Here is a 15,714-nt window from a genome sequence, read left to right as displayed (position 1 = left end):
TTAAAGAGAACAAGCTGATAAAATCTCAAATACTCAGGAGAAGCAGTAACACAGCATATTTCACAGCACGAGACACGTCCACACAGACAAGCTCAGAGCCTCCAGGCCTTTCACCAATACCTTACTGAGAAGCCCTTGAAAACATCAAAGGGCATCATCAGCTAAGAGCCCACACCACTGCAGAAGCAATCTATATTTGCCTTCACTGCTGCCTTCTGTTCACTGCTGCAACTCAAAAACACTTGCATCCACGCTGCAACCCAAAAACACTCATGCATAACACACTGAATAAGTCTGAAGCAATTAAGAAACTGTTCTGGCTAAAAAGTAACCTCTGAGGAAAAACAAAACACAGAAGCAGAAAAAAGTGGTATTACACCGAATATTAAAGCAGGCTATGCTGCCAAAAAGCTGATTACAAAACTCACTCTTCAGAAAAGAAATGCATCATAACAGCATCTTGTTAAACAAGCTAAACACATGCAAGGGAGAAGGAGAAACCCACACCTTTCTGTCAACACTGAAGTAGTTTATATTAAATTTATATTTGACATGTAACAAGGCTGCACACATACAAAAAAATGCAAGAATGAAAAGGGTGTCTACTCATTTACACAGTGCTTAGCATTCAAAATTGATTTCACAGACATCCTGCTAACCTGTCTGACAGAAATTCCTCCAGACTACACAAATTAATTCAAAATAAAGAGGCTGTTATTTTTTTGTGTCTTATAAGCAGGGAGGTAAAACTCTGAAAGTTTTCATTATGCTGAAAGGAATCCTGCAAAAGTTAAAAAAGTATATACAGCAAGGGAAAAAGTAATTTTTTATATAAACATAGTTTTTGACCAAGAACTCATAGTTTATAACAGGTTCTTAAAGGTTCTCAGCTTTCCCGTCAGGGGAGCATGAACAAAACAGCCAAAAATTAAGGGCTTATGGGAAGACACTGTTTTTATATTGCAAATATAACATGGTTTTGGTACATGCTAGACTAGATGACCCCACAGGTCCCTTGTCATTTCATGCTCCTGAATTTTAGGAATGATTATATCAGGTTCCTCCACAGATGCAACTAGAAATTTCATAGGAGACTTTTAGCGTAATTTCCCCCTCTATTAAAACAAAGAGGTTGTCCTAAAAATTAGCCAATTTCCAAGTGAAAGGATAACAGGGTCAAGCTATCCTCCAGATCATCTCTAAAATGTTTCTTGTAGTAAAATACTGTTCACAGAATTCTACCTCACTAAACCATGCTATTTTTAATATATTTTCTTATTACTCAAAATAATTGCAAGTGAGGGCCCTAAAGGAAGGAGATTTCTTCATAATTTGTAATTAATACTAACTTCTCTCCTGTCTGTTTCATACATCCATCACATCTGGTCATAAAAATAACAAGTTTCATTTGTTAAACACAGTCTCTCTATATTTGTTTTGCTGTATCATTTATCTGGGTAAATTTTCAAGTGGAGCCTATAATTATGTTCTTGACCAGACTGTCCTTTAGCTTAAACAATTATTTTCTCCCTTGGATTATCCTCTTTAATTTGCAGCACAGCTTAAAAACTACTGTCATACGCATAACAAAACAGGTATAGTCTAAATGATGTACTCCTCTTTGAGGTTTGCAAGTTGCCTGGTATTTTTATTTCCTTTTACTACACATGAAATAATCCATCAGAGGGAACAGAAAAGAGGAACAGGGAAAAAAAAATTTAGAAGAGAAATTGCCCCTACCCAGAGTCAAAACTAAAGTCCAGCACTAAATGTAACCCACAGCCTCTCTAGAAATCATTCTTTTCAGCAGATGTGGGAAAGGACTATGCAATAAGCATCTATGGAGGGGCTTCAAGTGAACAGAATTAAGGGGGCATGGGGGGAGAGAAAAACCTCTCAGCACATTTGGTTTAAAAATTCCAGCCTGCTTCCATCTAAAAATAATCTTTTATCTAGAACCACAAGCCTGAAATTGAAAACTGGTATAAGAGACTGAAACCAGAGCCAATGAAGAACAGTCACATGAGGAACAATCCCATTTCTGACACGGCTAGTGCATGTTTTCAAATAAATGCTTAATAAAAAATTACACAGTGGTGCCATATTATCCAAACTTATTCAGTGTTTCAGCTTCAAAGTCCTGCAAGACTGACTCACTGAATCTTTGTCACTACTACTGAGGCAGTAAAGAAAATCACAAAGGTCTGTTCTTTTGTAGGCTACAAAGTTCTTTTGCAGTCTACAAAAGATTTCTCTATGATATGCAGTTAATGTGCAGGTTTTAGAGAGAAGGCATTCAGAACATGGAACAATTCCCTGATCAAAAATATGTAAAAAATTCTGAATCTGAAACCTTAGCACCAAGCTACAGAAAATTTCCAGAACCTAAGTGTGTTTAGTTTCCCAAATAATTTGGAAAAAACCCCTAAAACCCACACAGACACCCCTTAGGTTAGAGTGCAAAAGAAGACTCAGTCTAGTACAGGAAAGAACAAAAACTTGAATAATTTAGCAAGTTCCAATTTTGAATCATCTTTTTAAATATTATTTTTAAAGCTGTAATTAAATTAAAGAAGCATAGTGATAATTGAACAGAGAGCTTCCTGTAGTTGTGGCCCAGGAGAGTCATATTAATCACACAGTATCACCAGTTCAGTATTGCCAGATAGGAAATAATACATCCTTATCTCCAGAGAGCATTGACACTGGAATCTCTTTCTAGGCACTGACAAACCATTACTGCCAAGCACAGTCTTGCCTTATGTAAGATTCTCGGAAGAGCAAATATTCTGCTTTTGCATCAAATACACAGCTTTTTAAAAGCAGGCAACATAGGCACCATGTAAAAAATAATACACATCTGCAATCTGTATCCTGGATGGTAAGGAGGGGAACAGAGAGAGAGAGAGAAAATAAAAAAAGGTTCTGCCTTCTCATTTCTGAAAATTGAGACAGGTAAGGAAAATTTGAAATGGTAGAAAAACTGCTCAAAAACTTTGAACCAGATATGAAAACATTATATTTTATCTAATATTCTCTGTCTCATGTGATTATGAATTTTATATAGTATTTTTTGGATCACACTATTCGTATGAATCGTATGATTGATAATTATAGGAATATAAGAAAAAATATATATCTCAGCTCACATTGCTTGGATAGCCTGAAATTCTGTCCTAAAATGGGTGTGGCAAGGCATGTATATCAAAAAGCTTTAGACCATAATCAATTCTTATCAGTACCCTTCATGAATTAAGATGCTGTACTTTGTATCTTGAGATCATCAAATCATAACACACAGCAGTTTTCAATGTTTCTTCAGGCCACCACAGAGAAGACTGTCGAACTTTCTTTTAACAGGCAGGCTACCAGGACATTCTCAGAACAGCAAAACCCTTTTCAATGATTTGTACATTCTCTCTCTCTCTCCCCTCTTTTTTTTTTTTTTTAACACAATTAATTTTGAGCTCAGGGTTATACTGCATTTTATTTGAGATGAAAGTTGTCCTTAGAGACTGTATCACATCCCATGCATCTTAACCTACACCACTACCCAGGCTAGATACTATGAAAGATGCATAGCTTTGTGGTTTGGGAAATTCAAATTGCTTTCCTTATCTTTCCCCTTCACGTGAAAGCCCAAGAAAATAATCCTAGAAACCACAGTCCACAGATATATGAATCAATACAAACACTCCCAGTAGCAATAGATGCCATTCAAAACAGCAGATGGACTTTAAAATACTAAGAGAGAAGTACGTTCCGGTTTCATACATGCATGAATTAAGATAACAAACACATCATAGAGGTGATACCTCCTGGAAAATTTCCCTCGGTGAATAATAAAGCAGAAATCTTCTAAACTGCTAATTTCACATAAAGATGTGCCTATTTGCTTTTGATTTAAAGATCACCTGACACCACAGGACTTCTGCAAATCTTTATTTTCCCTCGCCTACACACAGTTTTGCCCAGTAACATGCAACTGAAATTAAAACCTTTGTTTAATGTCACTGTTTTTATCCCTATCATTTGGACAAGAAATCTCATGCAGTGAAGAGCCCCTCCTGTTCTGGGCTGTTACTGGACAATTAATTAAAGAAAAAGAATTAGCGTACTCAAATAAACACAGGCTACAAGGGCAGCACAACAGAGGGTTGTTTACAACATACAGCAGATTACATGAAAGAGTTTTCCAAATTTTCACTAGCACAAGCTGATTAAGTCTGCACGGCAGAGAGCAGGCTAGCACAGGTCTGGACGCAGTAAAACCCCAATGCCTTGGATGCAACGCCATACAAATATGACAGAATTGTTTTCAAAGCTAATCCAGGATCTTCACACCCCAATTCCTTGCACTCCCTGTTCTAGGATTTGCTCCTGCAGAGCCAGTGTGGCTATAGGCATGCTCACAGTCATTTTTTCATGTTGTTATCTCTAACAGGGAGTACTTTTCAACAGCCACAGCACTGGGAAGCTACAAGTCTCCCCCATCTACTCCATGCAGATGGAAAGTGAAAAAAAAAAAAAAAAAAAAAAAAAGCCACAACAGAGAAAGAAGCATAATGTTTCGATATCTTCTGGATCCTCCTTGTCAGTTGAAATATAAGCGTAGAGGTACCAAGAAAATGAATTCTCAGTACTGTGCTCTCCCTGGATTTCACACATCATGCTGCACCACAGTAACCATCTCCATTGTGCACTCAAAGGATAAAAAAAATCACCTCAAATTACCTTTTTTTTTCTTTTTTTCTGTTTTAATTACTTTTTAATTAATTCCAGCTTCAAAATACAACACTGCAACAATATTGGCTGGGAAGATTACTTCATTTAACTTGCAGAACATAATTCTATTTACACATATGTGATGCAGACACAGGATCCCACAACAAGAACTGGAAAGGTCCTTAAGGTTAACTGAAGCACGCCTCAGGGAGAAGCATTTGGTCCTTGTGGCCTTCTCCGATTGCTCCCAGCAACCAGAAGGCAGAAATTACTTTAAAGCAGCCTTGATGTGTTTGAAGTAAGAAACTGTGTTACAGGGTTTTGCAATACAAACTTCAGTCCCAACCTAAGAACCAGCTCTATTCTAAATAACCCAAACCTTTTCTAAGAGCAGAATTCAATCATTTTGTGACAGTATCTTGGTATGATATTCTCTAATTTTACAATTCTATAGCAATACTGGCTTCTGTTATTCTTGTCGTCCACTCAAATACATAAATCCTTCATATACATATATATATATCTAAAAAAAGCCTCTCACCCCTAAAAAAGCACACTATCTCATGAGTCCATTTCTAGGGAAAACAATGTTTTTCAAGCAGTTTAGCATTTGCCCACAGTCAATTCATCCAGACATTCTTTAAGAAGAATGAAGTTTTGACAGTTTCTATCATAGAGTTTCTACCAGAGAGACCTACAGCTCCTCTTCTGTTAGCATTTTGGAAAAATAAATTCTATTAGTCTAATGGCTTAATCTTAAAAACAAAATCATATGGGCTACTGCTTATTTCTTTGTAATCTTCTACTGCTTTGGGAGGGTTTAATTCCCAAGAAAAATACAAGAACAAATAAAGATAAACAACTGGGTCTACAGTTGCTCATTTCCACTTGCCCCTTGCCCCGACACCTGTACAGACACTACAATCGCTCTTCTCAGTGGCACAGTGTTACACATACCCTCCATGAGTTAAGTAACTGCAGCAGCTCAAGGATTACATCAGCCAGCCCTTACCCTTTCAACAGTGTTTCTTTAAACACTTCAAACTTAAACTTACCTAACTGCTCTAAAACTCACTCTTTCCACACACCAGCTTAAGGTTTTAACACTTGCCTTGGACATCATGTTCACCTCCAAGTCCCAGTATATTTTATTAGAGCTGAGGTGAACAAACAAAAAAAGACCTCAGCCTGCTTTTTATTATCTGTCCACAGTTCCACTCATCAAACAGGAGCAAACTTCCTCTTTCTTTTTACTAAATTTATATTTCTATAATGATTTCTCATTATTCTGAGTTGGCCATTCTGAATGTTGCATTCTAACTATATGTGTGTGTGCTTTATTTCCACACCTGTCCTTGGCAGTCCAGCTGGGAACTCCTTTCCCTCCTTGTGTTTGATGCTGAAGAGCTCACTAGCAGCCAAGCCAGTCTTTCACTACTTTTCATATTTTCCTCTATGGAAGAATAGTTTCAATTTCTGCCATTAATATATGCCACAGACTCCAATATTCCTGTTCCTGAATAAACAATATTTTTATCTCAGAATATTTGAATGTACTTTGACATTATAACTTATGAGATCACACTGTCTCCTTCCACCGAGCCTAATGCCAAGTGGTCCTGAAATGCTGCTGTTGACTTGACGCCTCTTTTAAATCTGAACTGTTGTTACTTTACATGTTTGCAAAACAAATGTACACTAGTAACAGAATATGCCTTGCTGCCAATACAACAAAATTTTATCCCCCTCACTTGCTGCTACTTTAAAATCAAACAGTAATGTTTCACCTACTGAATCGTGACCCATGTACCTGCTATGGTAATGATGCAATGCACACGAAGTACTAAATTTAAGCCATGCATAGTTTTTCACTTCCTAAACTAATACAACATACGTGAAATGGGAGGTATTGCTATCATGTTAGAATTTTAAATTATCAAGAGGATGAATCAGGTAACATGTCATTCACCTTTAATTCATTTAACTTTTTAAGATGTATCTGCACACAAATTAATTCAAATGCTGCTGAATTTCACTGAAGGCTAATGGGAAAAGTTCATGCAAATACAAGCCCCAAAGTCTGCTAACAATTTATTTTTCCTTATAAGTAAAGGCTAAAAGAAACATTAATACCTGGAAAAGTGTTCAGATAGCTTCGACAGACACCAAAAGTCAAATAATTCAGTTGATTTAACTAAGCTGATTTGAATGTCAGGAGAAACAAGGGCTGTGTGCCCAAACTTTGTCTACTCCCTCAGCTACAGAGGCTGATCTAACAAAGAGCATTATCGCTTCCTTTGACCTTTATCCCTAAATCCTTAATGTTGGGTTAATATTTCTGATTTACTCTATGTCACTAACACATAGTGTTAAGTTGCTAAAAACACTACTAGCAAAAGATATGTTTCCAATAAGCATGCATTATAAATGCAGTCTTTGCTAAACTACCTTAGTTGTTGCTCTCTGAATATTTAATTTTATTTTTTCTAACAATAAAGATTCTTGTGAGAAGAAAAAAAAGTTCTCCAAGTCCAAGGATTCCACTGATATCCAAGAAAAACAAACCTAGCCCGATCTAGCTAAATGAAATTTTGCAAAAACATCTCAATACTACTGTATGCTCCACTTTAACAACACTAGCAAGTCAGGAACCCATAAGCTCTGGGCTGTTGCTGGCAAACATCACCCCTGTAAAAATCATGCCAGCAAACTATGCTGAAAGCAGATGCAATCACTGACAGCCATAAATACCTCTGTGTTATCTGGCAGCCAGTTTATGGAAATATCTTTCAGTGTTGTTCACACTGGTGGGACCAAAATATTAAGAACAGAATCATTGTGAAGGCAAATCAGTTTCCGCCCTCCATGTTTTTCCCCCATTCAGAATATACTCTCACTTCACAGGCTTCTCATCCTATGAATATGTTTCAAGAAGCTGATAAAGAACTTTTTAACTGTTTACCTGAAACCACTCCAAGCAGGCAAGCATAATTAATCTTACTGCAAGTCAGCAATTCAGAAAGGAAATTATCCTGTTACACCTATTGCTGACTGTGTTCTTATGTGTTCTCTGCTTCCGTGTACTGAATGGCAAAATGGCCAAGAAAAAAAAAAAAAAAAGAAGACCATGTCAAAGTAACAGAGTAGCTAAATCCACTACTTCCTTGAAACTCAGAGTCCCAATATGACTGGTATTCCCAATCCATACCAAAGGCATTCCAAGAACACTTGGGTGATTTGAGAACATCATCGGAGCCAAAAGAAAAAGCAGCAAGAGCAACATACACTTTTCTGAAGATCTTTATGGTTTGCTGTAAAATTTTTGGCTGCTTAGCACCTGTTGTCACTGTACCTTGGTCAGGCACACAAGGCAGAGAAAGCAGCACAATTCTAATTCCATTCACGGAGAGGAACAGATGAGATCACACTGCAAAACAAATCCATATTGTGCTGTGGTTGGGGGCATGCACTTCTTGCAAAGTCTAGCATTGGAAATCAATGCGTTCCTCAAAAGGGGAGATAAACTTTTGACCTCCATAGGTTTCCTTACATGAATATTGAATTTATAACACTGAACTAAAACACATTTATGGCACAAATGAAGTGTAAAAGTGCCACAAACGTGCAAGGAAGAAACAGCACAGTTCTGTTTAGTAAGAGCCATGGGTCCAGTGTAACAGTGTACTGATGTTTCATCTTCAACTTGCAATTATGAGAGGCACACCTCCCTTCTCAGGCTCCCTTCTTCCCCTATATGTTTAAGGTACCCATGCTTACAGAAGCACTACTCTTCATGTAATGCCAGTACAGTGATGAAGCAGAAAGCCAAACTATCTCTCCCTCTCAGGTTTGCTGTGTTAGGGCAGGAGCCTGCCACAGCAAAATGAGTTAACGCAATTCAATAAAAACCCATGCTACTTTTTGGACTTGGCTGCACGACAGCAACTTTTTAACCACAGCACTCTCACTCGTGTGTAAAAAACCTAAACATCTGAAAATAATTTAGTTATTACAATTATATTAACTGCTAATTGTTAATAAAACTAACTCAAAAGTATAATACTCTCTTCCCTCCTGCTCAAGAGTATCTGAGGTTTTACAGAAAATTTTGTGAATGCAAGTGGGATTTATTCTTCAGCAGTTTAACTCTTCAACTGTTAGCCAACAGCTAAATTTAAGTTACAATCTAAAGGTTTACTGGAATATAAGGACTGTCAATACTTTACAGATTTTATTTTTTTCACATGCATTAGGAAATCCTTCCAACTTCGAGGGCATCATTTGATCAGTTCCCCAGGCAAACTCCACTATTGCGAGAATAGTCTTTCTACATAAAAATTTTCACAGAAAGAAATCCTACCCTTCACCAATATACAATACAGGCAACTTCCAAAAATGAGCTAGAAACAGAATGATAATGGGCACAACTGCCTTTCAGTAATTTATGCAAAGAATCTAGCACATTTTTATTACCACACAGCTTTCCCATCTTTAAAAACAAAAAACAACGGACAAGATCTTCTAAGGCACGCAAATGTTTAAATAATAAAAAAAAGTGTCTGTCATATGCTTGGAGACTACAGTAGAGGTACAAGGGGAGAAGACAATTGACTGTGCTTCTAAAGCTAAATGGCAAAAACTACATGATAAGAATTTGCCTCATACTTTTAGAGCTAATCTAGCCATGCTATGTATGTTCTCACACAAAAAGTAGATAACACCATGCTCATTATGATTAGACCAGAATTAACTGTCATGGTCTAAAGTTACTGTACATGTAGGCAATTCAGCATTGCATCAAAATTTGACCTTTTTTAAACGAAAAAAAAAAAAAGATAAAGAAGTCACTGATTTCCCAGTAACTCACCACCCATGGGAAGCCACCAGCATTTGAAACAGAATAAATTTCAGGGCAAATTCTCCTACTGCTAGAAAAAGGTGCTACATTTGGTTCAGAGATAATCTGAGTCAAAGTCCCAACTACATGTTGGGCCTCCTGCATGCAGATAGCTATGCTTGTGTCATGTTTCCAAATCTTCCCATTAATTAAAGGTAATCCCACTTGATATCACAGGCAACACATTCATAGATTATGTCTTCACATGCCTTGAGCCTATATCACCACTCTTATCAGCTCTTATCTTACTTGCCCTGTTTCAATTCCACATGGAATTGCCTGACCTGGATATGTCCTTCAGGATCACCTTTGACAAGAATTTTTTGGCCACATGGTTTAACATGCAAAGCATTCTTATCATACCATCAGTGAGTCCTTGACTGAGAGATACCTACCTGTAATAATAGGAAGTCTTATGATCAATGCCTACAACCGAAAGTAAGGGAAGATGCATTCCCAAAGCTCCGCGGTGTTCATAACACTAACTTCAGCTGGTGAATGCTTTGTTATCATCACAGCACCTCCACAGTTAAGCTGACACTTTAAAATGTACTGGCATGTGTATACATGTATTACAGTGGAGTGATATTAAGCCAGAAGCACTTATTGTTGTACACATTCAGAAGTGCATTCAAAACTGTTCTTTTAATTCATTAGATTCACGGAATCATTAAGGTTGGAAAAGACCTTCAAGATCATCAAGTCCAGCCTGTGACTGAACACCACCATGTCAACTAAACCATAGCACCAAGTGCCACATCCAGTCATTTCTTGAACACTCCCAGGGATGGTGACTCCACCCCTTCCCTAGGCAGCCCCTGCTAATGCTTAACCACCTCTTCAGTGAAGATATTCTTCCTATGTCCAGCCCGAACCTCCCCTGGCACAGCTTGAGGCCATTTCCTCTGATTCTGTCGCTGGTTGCCTGGGAGAAGAGACCAACACCCATCTGGTTACAAGCTCCTTTCCGGCAGTTGGCAGAGAGTGTAAGGTCTCCCCCGAGCCTCTTCTCCAGGCTACACACCCCCAGATCCCTCAGCCACTCCTCACAGGACTCACTCTCTAAACTTTTCACCAGCTTCACTGTCCTTCTCTGGACATGTTCCAGAACCACAATGTCCTTGTAGTGAGGGGCTCAGAACTGGATCCAGGACTTGAGGTGCAGCCTCACCAACTCGATCCAGGTCCAACTGACCTGCTACCCATGACACAATGAAGTCCTAGTTCTACTTTCCAAATAAATTAATCAGATCAGGAAATGGCACTGTTTCTTGTAAGCTGTTTGCCTGAGTTTTTAAAGACACAGACATTCTTACAGAACAGCCATACCAGCATCCACTTACAAGTCTTCATTTGGCCACTACGCTGTATTGCAAAAAGGACTGAAAAAAAATTCAGGATTTCTAAGTAACTCATGCCCAAACTTTTAACCAGTGCAGACCTTTGTAGCCTCTTCTGGAAGCACCCCAAGACTGTATGTCTTTACTCAATACTATCAGAGCATTAAAAGTGCAACCATAACATACCAAAAGTACAGGCATCTGCTGTTGTGTACTGAATTACCTGAAACACACCCAAAAGTAGGTCACAAAAAGCACTATTTTGTCAACGGCCTTCCTTGACTGCCCTCTTTCCTAGCAATTATTCATATGGGGATACAGCATATGACTGTTTTGTTGGGGTTGCAGCTATTTAGTATAAAACTCATCTATCCCATTAGGCTAAGAGACCACAAGTAAGGTAACAATGCCAAGCCAGCATGTCTGAGTAGAAGAGTCTGAGAGTTTAAGTGTCTGTAAACCAAAATATAGCTATAAAATTGTTACTAAAAATGATAACTGGAACAAGAGGTCAAAAAAGCCTTGTTCTCAGCAGCATATAACAAACACCACAAACATACCAACTACACTAAATATGCCATGAGAGAAAGAGAGAGAGAGAGAACATATCTCTCTCATGTTTGAGGGAAACTACTGCTCACAGTAACATCGGATCACGATGTGGAGAACTGCATCCTCAAAAAGTCAAGTATGCTACTCAAACATTATAGAACTAAACAAGATTCCCATCAGACTAATTAAAATTTGGAGGTCTTTTGCAATGAAACCATCTTCAGGCATCAAAAAGCAGCATTTATATATAATAAATTAAGTTATTCAAGGGAGGAACAGCAGCACTTGTGAATAAATTCTTTGTTAAAAAGAAGTCTTAAACTGATGTATATCAAAGTAATCTCAATAATCCTTCAATGTACAGTTTAACAGAGAAACATGCTTCAGAGTTTGAGAGTCTGTAAATCTGAAGACTTAAGCCTGACAAGCATCAATGCATCTTTTTGAAGAGAAAACACAGCTATAGATTTCTAATACTCAGTCTCATGCCAGGATCAAATAAAATCACATTAGCAGCAGTTTCACCAATTTTGGTTCTCTTGGCTTCAGATTTTATGAATGTTTGTAACCCATTTAGAGGAATAAAACCCCAAAAAAATAAAACAAGAAAAACAAGTCAAAGCCAAAACCCTTACAGAGGACAATCCAGTTTTTACCAGCATCACCATATCGTTTAGACACACTAAAGTTTCAAGAAAAAAAAAAAAGGAAACTGTGTACATAAAGCTAAGTTTCTTCCATGGGCTTTGTCCACACATTTTTCATCATTCTGATAGGATTCACTTCTTTTTCAAAGCACACATCGTCAATCACCATGGGTCAATAAACAGACTAAAACAGCTGTTAGCAAAAGTCAGTTGCAAACATTTGTTTTGATTGAGACAGATAAGAGGAAAAGGCATCTGGATGTTCCACAAGTTTCCCAAGTGCCATCACACATCAATATCTCACTGGTACAATCTCACCCTCTACAGTTATTTATAATTTACCTTGTAGATTGTAAGTTTTTCTGTCTTTCCCTTCTCCCTTTGACCTTCCATGTTCATTAAAGCAGAGCCAGAGAGGAATAAACAAATTACAGCATTAGGTCCTAATTCTTAAATTAGTTTCAAATCAGGAGGACTCTTGTACACACACACCCTAGCAGAAGTAAAGCACTACAAATAATGTGAAAACCCTAATTTGACGTCACTCCTTCAGGTATTACAAACCCTTTCAATTAACATTTTTTCTAAAAGGTTTACTTCTAGAAATTATGATATAAAACCAGCACAAGGCAGAAACACGGGTCTGTACTGCATGACCTAACACTACTACCTATTGGTGTATGAGAGATCTCTTTGAATAGAGGCTTTATTATCACTTCCTCTTCTCTCTGAAAACGAAAACAAAATTAAAACGTAATGCTTTCCCGCTAAGAAGATGAGGCCCTAGATCCTTCTTACTACTATAAGAGAGAATAAAAACACTGTTGTACTGAAGGAAAATGCAACTATAAACTCTTGCACAGCATCAATTTCACACTGATCAACAGAAAATACCTAGGCAGAGAGGGCACTGGCAGATTCTGAAGTCACATTCAGTTCAATTAGAAGTAATAGGGTGGCATATAAAATTACACAATCATTTTTACGCATTTTTTCTTCTTATCGCCATCGTATGAGATATGTTAATGCTAATCAGAAAACCAATCAAACAGGCCAGGGAAGAGAAAAATCAGAGTAAAACAGAAATCTCCAAATACTGTCAAGTGTGCCTTAGCCTTTCTCAGTTACAAGAGACCACATATGCCTCAACCTGGCAAACTCCTATACTGGCAGGCTGGCCCTATGCACAATGTCCTAGCAGACAGTGGGCATCTGCCAGCACCTATGTACTTGTCCATATGGAGCAGTTCAAGCATGCCGAGTTGTTACCAACACCCTTGAGTGACAGAATGGTTTACATGACCTTGCTAACAGCTCCTCAAAAACCAGAGAAAGCAGCATAGCAATCACTTTGTCAGGGCACGCTGCCTTCTCCAGTTACCAGAGCCCCTAAGTTGCCGAGACCTCTACTTTCCTTTGGCATCCAAAGTAAATACCAAAACAGCCTCCAGTGATTCGGTGAGTGACGCAACGACAAAGCAATAATCAATGTTAATTAACCTGTTAAAACAGAAGTCCGAACCCAAACTGAGCACTCATGCACAGGGTCACGTGAGTGACAGCCCTACGCAGGAACACCTGGCACTCTGTGAGGCGCCACACTTGTGAGGAAAAAAGCTTCCGGAAAATAAAAGCGCGTATCCCATGCTCTCACCTCGGCACTCGCCCGCTCATACAGCCCTGCGCGAAGCCCGGGTCCTCTCTCTCCCAGAAGTTTGCGACCAAAGCTGCCCACGGGTCGCCCTACAAAGCAGCAGCAAAAAAGCCGAGCCAAAAAGATAAAGGGGATTAGGCGAGCATTACTTCCACTGACCTATATACTGCCCACGGCAGCCCTGCGGCAGACGGCAGCTGCTCGGCCGGGGGGGACACTGGCCTGACAGCCCTCCCCGCCTGCCGATGAGGCCGAGAGGCGGCGCGACAGCCCTGAAACTCGGTCCGGGGCCCGTCCCAGCCACCGCCGCGCCCTCACAGCTCCCGCCCCGGGGCGATCAGACCCTACCTGGCGCGGGCGGCGGCGGAAAGTTTCTCCGGGGAGGGGCCAGGCGGGCTCCACTCCCTCTCTGCCGAAACCACCAGCTCCGGGAAGGAAGAAAGAAAGGAAAGGGAGGGCGGTGGCCACCCAGGTGAATCGCCGTCCGCGACAGGACAGCGGGGCCACTGTTAATCCCTCGGACGGGAGCGCCCTCACGCCCGCCCGCCCTGAAGGCTCCGTCCCCTTAGGGCGGGCATCTTGCCCCACGCTCCCCCCGCTCCCTTACAGCGGGCGGCCCCAGCTCGGCACCGGCCGCCGAGTTTGTGTAAGTGGGGCCGGGCTGTGAGTCAGAGCGGCAGGGAGGAGCGGCGACCTGCCGGGTGAGGCCTGGCCCAAGGCGGCCCCTGCCGGGCAGGCGCCCGCCGGGAGACGGTGCGGGGAATCGACCCTGACTTCAGAAACGATGAGCCTGCAATTAAGAAAGCTTCCTGGCATCTCTGCCTTCCTACATGGAAAACCCGCAAGCCAAAAGTACCATTTTAAATCTATCCCGATCTTACGAATGAAAATTAGAGGTAGCTCCCTAATGATACAAGCTGCAAGGTGATCAGTGGACTGGAGCACCTTTCCTCTGAAGAGAGGCTGAGAGAGCTGAGGTTGTTCAGCCTGGAGAAGAGAAAGCTCTGGGGAGACCTTATTGTGGCCTTCCAGTACTTGGGAGCATCTCTCATGCGGAGAGACTGCAGAAGCTGGGCCTGTTCATTCCAGAGAACAGAAGACTAGGGGGAAATCTCATTAATGCATATAAATGTGTCAAAGGCACGTGCCAAGGGGGTGGTGCCAGACTCTTTTCAGTGGTGTGCAGTGACAGGACGAGGAGCAATGGCCATAAACTAAACCACAAGAAGTTCCACCTCCACATGAGGAAGAACTTCTTTATGTTGAGGGTGGCAGGGCACTGGAACAGAGGTCAGGGAGTCTCCATCTCTGAAGACCTTCAAAACCTTTTGTATGGGCAGATAGTAACAGGACAAGTGGTAATGGTTTTAAACTAAAAGAAGAGAGCTTTAGATGAGGTGTTAGGGAAAATGCCATATTCAGAGGGTGGTAAGGCACTGCAACAGGCTGCTCTGAGAAGCTCTGGATGTTCCATCCCTGGAAGTGTTCAAGGCTAGGTTGGATGTGGCTTTGATCAACCTGGTCTAGTGTATGGCCATGACAAGGAGTCAGAACTGGATAATCTTTAAGGTCTCTTCCAACCCAAAATTTTCTGTGATTCTGTGATACTATATAGTTCTTAAATACCTCAGTGTAACTGTGATAGACTGCTGTGGTGAATAGTTAAGCATAGTTCAATATGCCACTATGTTTCCTTTCTTTTCTTTTTTTTTTTTAAGGCTTCAGATAAATTAATTAGACTGTTAGGGTTTTGATTATGGTTTCACTACAGACTCAAAATAGGAATAGATGCTGGCCTATTAGGGTTACAGCTCATTTAAAGAAATGTATAGTATAATCTATCAAGTGTAACGGCATTGTGTTTGAGCTCAGGAAGCATTCTTTCCAAAGCTCTATGTA

General features: G+C 40.0%; 1 protein-coding gene across 11 annotated transcripts in view; it reads right to left on the bottom strand.

Moving 5' to 3' along the window:
* FHIP1A (FHF complex subunit HOOK interacting protein 1A) overlaps nucleotides 1–14,465 on the bottom strand; it is an 81,115-nt gene extending 66,650 nt beyond the window's left edge. For 5 of the 11 annotated variants that reach the window (XM_048303309.1, XM_048303308.1, XM_048303312.1 and 2 more), the window contains exon 1: nucleotides 13,816–14,112. The gene's annotated coding sequence lies outside the window, so the exon portion shown is untranslated. Of the gene's footprint in view, nucleotides 1–13,815; nucleotides 14,113–14,163 lie in introns of those variants that run through there. The other 6 variants (XM_048303313.1, XM_048303315.1, XM_048303316.1 and 3 more) reach the window with 3 other exon arrangements.
* Nucleotides 14,466–15,714: the final 1,249 nt, after the last annotated feature.

This window comes from Corvus hawaiiensis, chromosome 5 (genome assembly GCF_020740725.1).
Source record: "Corvus hawaiiensis isolate bCorHaw1 chromosome 5, bCorHaw1.pri.cur, whole genome shotgun sequence".
NCBI classification, from domain to species: Eukaryota; Metazoa; Chordata; class Aves; order Passeriformes; family Corvidae; genus Corvus; species Corvus hawaiiensis.
Note: the sequence above shows the minus strand (reverse complement) of the source record. Positions and strands in the feature narration are given on the sequence as shown.